The sequence below is a fragment of the Notolabrus celidotus genome, chromosome 6, assembly GCF_009762535.1.
Source record: "Notolabrus celidotus isolate fNotCel1 chromosome 6, fNotCel1.pri, whole genome shotgun sequence".
Classification (NCBI taxonomy): domain Eukaryota; kingdom Metazoa; phylum Chordata; class Actinopteri; order Labriformes; family Labridae; genus Notolabrus; species Notolabrus celidotus.
Window position 1 is genome coordinate 8892207 of NC_048277.1, and position 7702 is coordinate 8899908.

The following is a 7702-nucleotide window of genomic DNA, read 5'->3' on the forward strand; positions in this document are numbered from 1 at the left end:
TGGCTCACACTGTAAATGGAAGTTATCTCAGCTGTCTTGCTTTGCTCTGTGTTAAAACCCTGTCGTCTACAGATTGCAGCCTGCTTTGGTTTCACCACGTGAAGAAGAAGAGGAAGAGGACATCATGGTTATAATGAGTGAAGTACATGCTGGATGATTTTCATGCTTTAACATTTTGCACTGATAAAAGCGTGACAAGAGTGAATTTTTAGTTAGAAGAAAGATGAAAGCATGCATTTTCTGCATACAGGAGCGTTGCATATTTTTTAAAATTATTGAAAATTCAGTGTGATTCTCTCCTCTGTCAGGTAGCCTGCTGCATTATTCCCCTCCTCTCGCTCTTGACACCGGGATTATCATAAAAGAGGAACGTCTGTCGAGCCTGCATTGATTTGCACACAAGTTCGCCCGATCAATCTCAAAGTTGTGATTAAAAAGCTCGAGCTGCTTCTATTTCTCTATTGAAATCTTTTGGCAAAAAGAGAGAGAGAGAGGTCTTTCAATTTCATAGCCTCCAGAACACTCAAGTATTCATTGCGCTCTATTTTTCGCTTTCAACCTCTCTGCGGGAGGCACGACTCATGACATCTATGTATGCTGCTTTCTCTCACAATGCTATTCAGCCTTCAGATGTGAGCTGCAAGCGATCCCTCAAACCCATCAGATCAGCCTTATTGGCGTGCTCCCAGTCATGGGCCTAACTGACACTTCTCACAAGGAGACCCATTCAGATGCACTTTGTCCAAACTCAGGACCAATCTGCTGCATTTGGCAAAGTTTCTTGAATTTCCTCTGGATGAACACAAACTGAACTTCTGTGTTTTCCCTGCAAACAGATACAAGTGTTTGTGTGTGAGGCTTATCTGTGTATTCATGTGGGTATGTTCATGTGTGGGTGTGGGTGTGTAATGCATGGCCCTGTTGAGAAGAGTGATTGCTTTATTCCTGCCTTGTAGGTGCTGTGGGGGCCGGGCTGTGTCTTTGGGCAGCTGTATGGATGGCTTGAGGAGGTCTCCATCATTCATAAAGCGCACTCCTACATGTAGAATTGATCTTGCAAAGAAACAGGGTGGCAATAGCAGTTCATCAGTCTTCCACTACCACAAATCACTCGGAGGTGTCCCCCCCGGGGGAGAGGTGACACTATTGTCAGTGCGGCGGTCCCCTCGGACAACAGAAGGGGCAGGGTAGAGACCCTCGCTCTTACGAGGGGCTTCACAGTGTCCGTGAAATGTTAAAGGCTTTGAGGTAAATCTGCAGCAGCGACAGTGAAGCTCAAAGATCTGCTCTATAAATAATCTGAGTGCTTTGGTGGACAGAGGAGCTAAATCAGGCCAAAGGCATAAATAACAGGACAACACTTTTATTATTATCCATTTAAATGCACATTTTCTTACCTTATTGTCTCTGTTAAAGTTTGAGCAGATCTATAAGAGGAAAATGACTCAGAAAGAGAAGGATGCACGGTCTTAACTCCCATTTTTCAGAACTCTGATTAATTTTGAGAGCACCTGAACACCAGCCGCTGAAGTCAAACAGGTTTTATAAAGGATGCATAATTAAAGCTACCTTTACTCATTGTGTTTAATATATGCATCTCTGCCTATTAATAACCCAGGTCATTAATTTGTATAAATCTGTTATGTACGACACCAAGTAATTTCCACTCCTGTAAAGAGAATTGGTGAGATGAAGCTCTTGCCTTTGGCCTTGGGTTGCACATTACACTCATCTTACATTAGTGCACGTTCTCCTCCTCCTCCTCCTCCTCCTCCTCCTCCTCCGCCTCCTCCTCCTGCTGCTGCTCTTCCTCATACCGTTTGGACTCTGTCATTGATCTTCATTCTAAAATAATCTCTTATCATTTCTCAATGTAAGCCTGCAGAAAAAACCTTTTCCAGATCCCAATTCATTAGCTTCACACTGAAAATAGAAAAGCTCAGGGAAAGGTGGACATGTGATGAAATCTCAACGTAAGCACCTTTAAACTATGTCCACCAATCCACCTTAAACACTTTGGATCTTTCTTTAAGCCTCTGACATGCTGGTTATTTCTCTTTGGGGCAGTTTGCGCCCTTGAGCAAAAACCACTCGCTCTAAAAGAATCACTTTCAGTCACACATCTGGTGGTTTTCAAGTTGTTCCCCTCTTATCAAGCTGTTTAGTTGAGTTTTCAGTGCATGTCTCCATTAAAAGACATTAACATTCACAAACTGAACGGGTCAGACGTTGAAAAGGTCTCTTTAACATTTCCCTCTGCTTCTCCTCAGACAGCCTACAAGCAGCTCTTTCTCAATCACTGTCCAGGCCAGAGAGAAGCAGGGCATGTCAGACGAGGAGGGTTTTATCATTTTGCTGTAAATTATTATGAAGACTATGAAAAGGCTCATCCTTTAGGGCTGGTAGATGACTCCACACCGTTTCAATTAGCACACTTCTGATTGTAGAGGCAGAACTCGGACGATTGATCAAGCCTCTCTCTCTCTTCTCCTCTATCCCTGCCTCATTGCCCAAAAGACCCTTTTAAAATATTCAGGTAGATTATGAATGGTTACACCCCTATCTATTTATATCTCCTTTATTGACAGTATTACATTTATATGGAGTCAAGGTGAGGGATTTAATTTAAGACTCTTGCAGAACGGCTCAGAATATTTAGCAAAAGACTGATGAAGGAACAATGATTTATATGATGAACACTTTTTTGAGGAAGAAGTTCGCACAAGATCAGTTGTTACTCCGTAATGGATCTGCAGTTTCTGAATAAACGCAGGAATATTTCCACAAGTTTTCAGAGCTATATGGTCCTACTGAGTGACTAATAATTGTGGTGTTACCTTGTTATGGAAATTCAAAGCTACGTCTGGCACATCGCTCCTCTGATGTCACGTCAGTCTGCTTAGTGCTGTCAGCTCGTGTTTGAGAGAGGGCTGATTCCTCTCTTTCTCCTTCCCTCTCAGGCGGGGAACATAAAAGGGAGGATGCTTATGATGGACGGGCAGCTTTTTAAAGAGAAGCATCACAGGGTGTCGGATGGGAGGGATCCGAATCAGGACGGCTGTGATGTGACGAGACAGACAGGAACATCCTTCTCCCCGTGTCGAGATGTCAAGCAGAGGGAGTCTTAGCAGAGCAGACAGTATCATCACTCTCCAGAGTGAAGTGAGAATTCACAGGGGAGGAGAGGATGGAGGGACAGTGGTGCAGAGCGGGCTGCGTCTCTGCTCTGCTGGCCTGGCTTCTGTGGGGTTCGGCTCTTCTCTTTGTCATTTGGCACTTTTGCTTATTTCTGGTTCTTGCTCATTCAGATTCTGGAAAAATGCATGTAAACAAAGTTTTAATCTGAAGGAAGAATTCCACATGTAACCTCCTCATCTCTTACAACAGGTTTACAGTTTAAGTAAGATGGATATGTTTGTCTTGGGCTGCCTGATCTTTACAGATTGTTTCTTTGTTCTTTGCTTGTACTTGATAGGACAGAGGACCGGGTGAGGAAATATATGAGGAGAGAGTGGGGATGACCATGCACCAGAAGGATAAGGGCTGGAGAAGAAGCAAGGGCCTGTGCGACAAGGCCTCAACCTCTGTGTATGGGGCCCAGGCTCTAACTGTTGAGTTAAACCTTCACATCAAGGTATAGCCTTATCTAAAAGAAGGGTTAAACATTTGGCAATATTGGTTGAGTCTTCCTGGGAATACGATGACAAGAATAACACTGTGCTTGTGTCTGTTTGCTGAATGTGAAGCTATGGCTGGTTAGCTTGACTAAGTATGAAAACTGGCAGGTTACTTTGATGATAATAGTTAGCCAGGCTCAACCACCAGAAACTCAATAAATCCATCAGCATCTATAAAGATAACAAGCTATCACGCTCTAGCCTTTGATGTTTCCCAAGTACGAGATAGAAGTCCTTATGAATTTGTACACAGGGGTTTGAATTTTCAGCATGGAACTCTTCTAGTTTGCATTTTTGGTCTGTTTGCAGTCTGAGCAGTATGGATCGATCTGGTGTCAGCGGGCTTTGGTGTCCGCAGGAAAAACAGTCTGTATGGAGAGCAAAAGCAGGAAGAACACAGTCCAGCGTAATGTCAATGGAGAATTAATTTCTCTTTATAAGCAGATATCTGCATGAAGAAAAGTAAACAATCTGTTCCAGATCAAACATTTACACTGAGACACATATCTACTTGATGCTGTATCACTAAAGACAATCAGCGTTTAGATTTCCTGACTTCCTGGAATGCATCAGAAATGATGGATCTCACCTCCATTTAACAAACAAACATTGCAAAAGTAGTTTTCTTCTCTTCTTGATGACAGACCGGACAAAGCTTGACTTTTAATCTGCATCATGATGTTGTTATTTCAGCAAGCTTAGGACCTGTTAATTACAAGGAAACCACAAGAACCTCAGTTTTCAGGTTCATACTGCTGATGGAAGCCAGAGAGAAGCCTCTGTGGAACTTACTGTTTACAGTGAAAGTGAGACTCACAGACAAATGAACGGGCACTCCTCTGGGAGATGTAATGAACTAAGGAATGTCCGTGTTATTTTGCAGACATATTTGGAGGGGTGAATCTCCCCTTGCTTTTGATCTGTACACATGGTCGATTCTCAAGTTGCTGATTGGACTGTTAAAAACGCAAACACACTGCTTTAAGTGATAGTAAGTGAAGATAACTGACAAGTTCCAAGATTGATCCACCATAAGCAAGCACTCCAAAACACTTATCAACAGAGGCAACAAAAAGTTCCTTTAACAGGCAGAAACCTCAAGCACAACTGGACTCATTAATGAACAGTTCTGCTTTAACAGGATGAGAAAGCTGGACATAGGAAAACAGAAACACAAAAGACTCACAGCAACAGAAGAAACAACAGACAGACAGAAGAGTACAGACATATGTTTCAATACAAGTAAACACGTGTCTGCTTTTTCGAAACCAACAGCAACATTATTAGTCAGTAGTGGCAAAATGTATTTCCAAAGAATACGTCATATCAACAGGTGAGGTAGTTTTATAAGTGATATTTGTTGATGTACGTGGTCCTTGTTCCATTCATCTCTTTTAAGAGATAAACCTAAGTTAGACTCCAAAACACTCTGTTTAACTCTGCATCTCATGGACAGATTTATGCCTCTTCCTCTTGAAATATGGTGGACAGACATTCCAGTCAGAAATAATCTGCATAAATTAACACCTTTTAAAAATGTGAATGCTCCGTCTCTCCCCCCCTCTGCCTCTTATCCTGTTTGGTAATTAACCTCTGACTCCGCCGTGCTCATGCAGGCGAGAAGATTGAAGGACAGAGATAGTTTAAGCAACGGATTTGTCATCGAAATTTCTCATCAGTCTGAAATCTTGAGGGCAGAGCTCCCAATTTATGACATTATAGAGTACATCTTGTAGCACTATCACTTTGGAGGGAAGTGTCAAGCAGAATCTGGCTTTGACTGTCGTGCCAACTCCATTTACCTGGATTTTACAGCGCGCCCTCTGACTTTGCCATGTGTGGAGAATCACTAGACGCTGGTGATGGGCAGTAATTCCCCTGCCTATAAGAGTGAGTGATCAGAATTCATATTAGCATCTTTGCACGCTGATGGCAGTCTGTCACTCCAGGTGCCAAGTGGTCTCTCTGGACTGCAGTCAGTCACTCACTGGGAGGAAGCCGCATCCCAATTTTTTATCCTGTTGGAGAGAAAAGCGTGGTTTGTTTCATTACTTCCATCTGGAACACAGAAAAAGATAAGTTATTCCAGATTTTTGCAGGAGGATAAAACCTTTTTGCTTTAATAGACATAATATTGTTGTGTGGACATATTTATCTATGCATGCGTACCCACATTTGCGTGTTTTGCATGCATTTTTCCGGATTTCAGTGCAGCTAAAAGAGGTCTTTCTATGCACATTTTCACTTAACAGCCTGTGATTCTGTTGTATTGGTTTCTCTGTCTGTAATTTCACGAGATTAATGACACTGTCACACACTTGTGAAGCGTCCTTAACTAAGATTCAGCGGCGTAATGTCCACTCCATCTTTGTTTCATATTTCCCATTCAAAAGGCATTCCAATCAGCATTAGGCCATCTTGAATCCCTCCTCGTTCTGGCTCCTGCGCAGCGTTGGTGCCAGTGTTGGAGGGAATGTTTTTGCCAAACAGATGGAAAAGCATCACAGTGTTGCACACACACAGACACACACACACTTCCCTCTTGGTGATTTCACGGCCTGCGTTGACATTCAGTCATTCATTACAAAGTGAATTAATGTGCCAGAGTTGCAGTTTCCCCTTAAAAACAGATGTCGCCGGAACATCTAATTAAGCAACACACCAAATCATTGCCTCATGGTCATCTGCAGCCATTTTACTTCCTGTGTTTTTCATTTTGCTTCTGTCTGAGAAGCATCCAAACAAACAGTGAGGCTGGATCTCATCTGGATCAGGCCGGGTAGATGTTGTGGCTGTGACCCCGGTGCCCAATAACCTAAATCACCATTTAAATTATTCACACAATAACGACACCGGAGCACTCCATTATGAACATTATTGCTGAGAAATGGGCTCGGCTGAGGTGAAGGATGAGTCTTATCTTTCGCTGTCAGTCGGGGCATTAGTCATGGTAACGGGTCCCTCAGAACTGTGTTCGGGGTTTTCATTGAGCTCTACGTAGCAGATTTATCACAGATGACTAGCTGATGTCAACGTCCTAACAATGAGATGAGATGACCGTCTAAAGCTGTTTAGCTTCACCGTTGTAATTCAAGGTCTGGATGATGCATGTGTGGATAAAGGCTTGTGGTCTGCAGTGGTGTAATGTAATGGAGTGATAGTATTTTGTTACAGCACGTGAGTATTTTCTGGCAGTATCTCTACTTTACCTTGAAGTTTTATATTTCTGTCAACTCTATATTTACTCCACTGCATCCTAAATAAGATCTGTACTCTGATACATTTATAATCAAGATTCTTTGTTTCTCAAAATTATGTTGGGAGATATGTTGTGGTGTAATGATTTTTTAGATAGTAAAAATACAACTTCACATCTAAACTAATGGAGAGGTTAAAAGCTAAGAGTGGCAGTAGTGCTTTAACTCCAAAAGCTAACCCTGTTTATGAAAACGTACCAATGTTTCCTGCAGAAGTAAACATGCTTACAGCCTTGTACATAGACAGTTTGGTCTCTATAGTTATTTTGTTATATGCGTACACACTGTACAGGGAGTGGATTTTTGTCTAACTCATTTCACAGTAACTACCTTCCCAGACGTTTAAATGAAACATTTAATTCTACATTGATTTAACGTGGCTAAACACAGACTGAGTGTTTGCTAACACTAGCAGAGCTAGCACCACCAGACTTCAGTCCTCCTTGCAGTATAACATCCATATGTCTGTGCTGGTTACTCATTGCTCTGGTCGAGTGGTTATATGTCAGTTTAACCAAACAGCCTACATACAACTTTATCTCCATGTACTACATCAACACACTAACAAACCACGCCACGCTACCAGATGACATCTGTCACCTGTGCTCGTTTACATCCAGGTAGTAGGTTGTAGCAAGTGGAGGGAGGCTGTGCTACAGCTTAGACACAACATAAGACCAAAATTTCAGGCCTAAAATAGTAAGATTATTCATTATTGATTTAAGTCGAGCAGCAACCTCCAGTGCTAAAAAGTGAAGACCGTGCAGG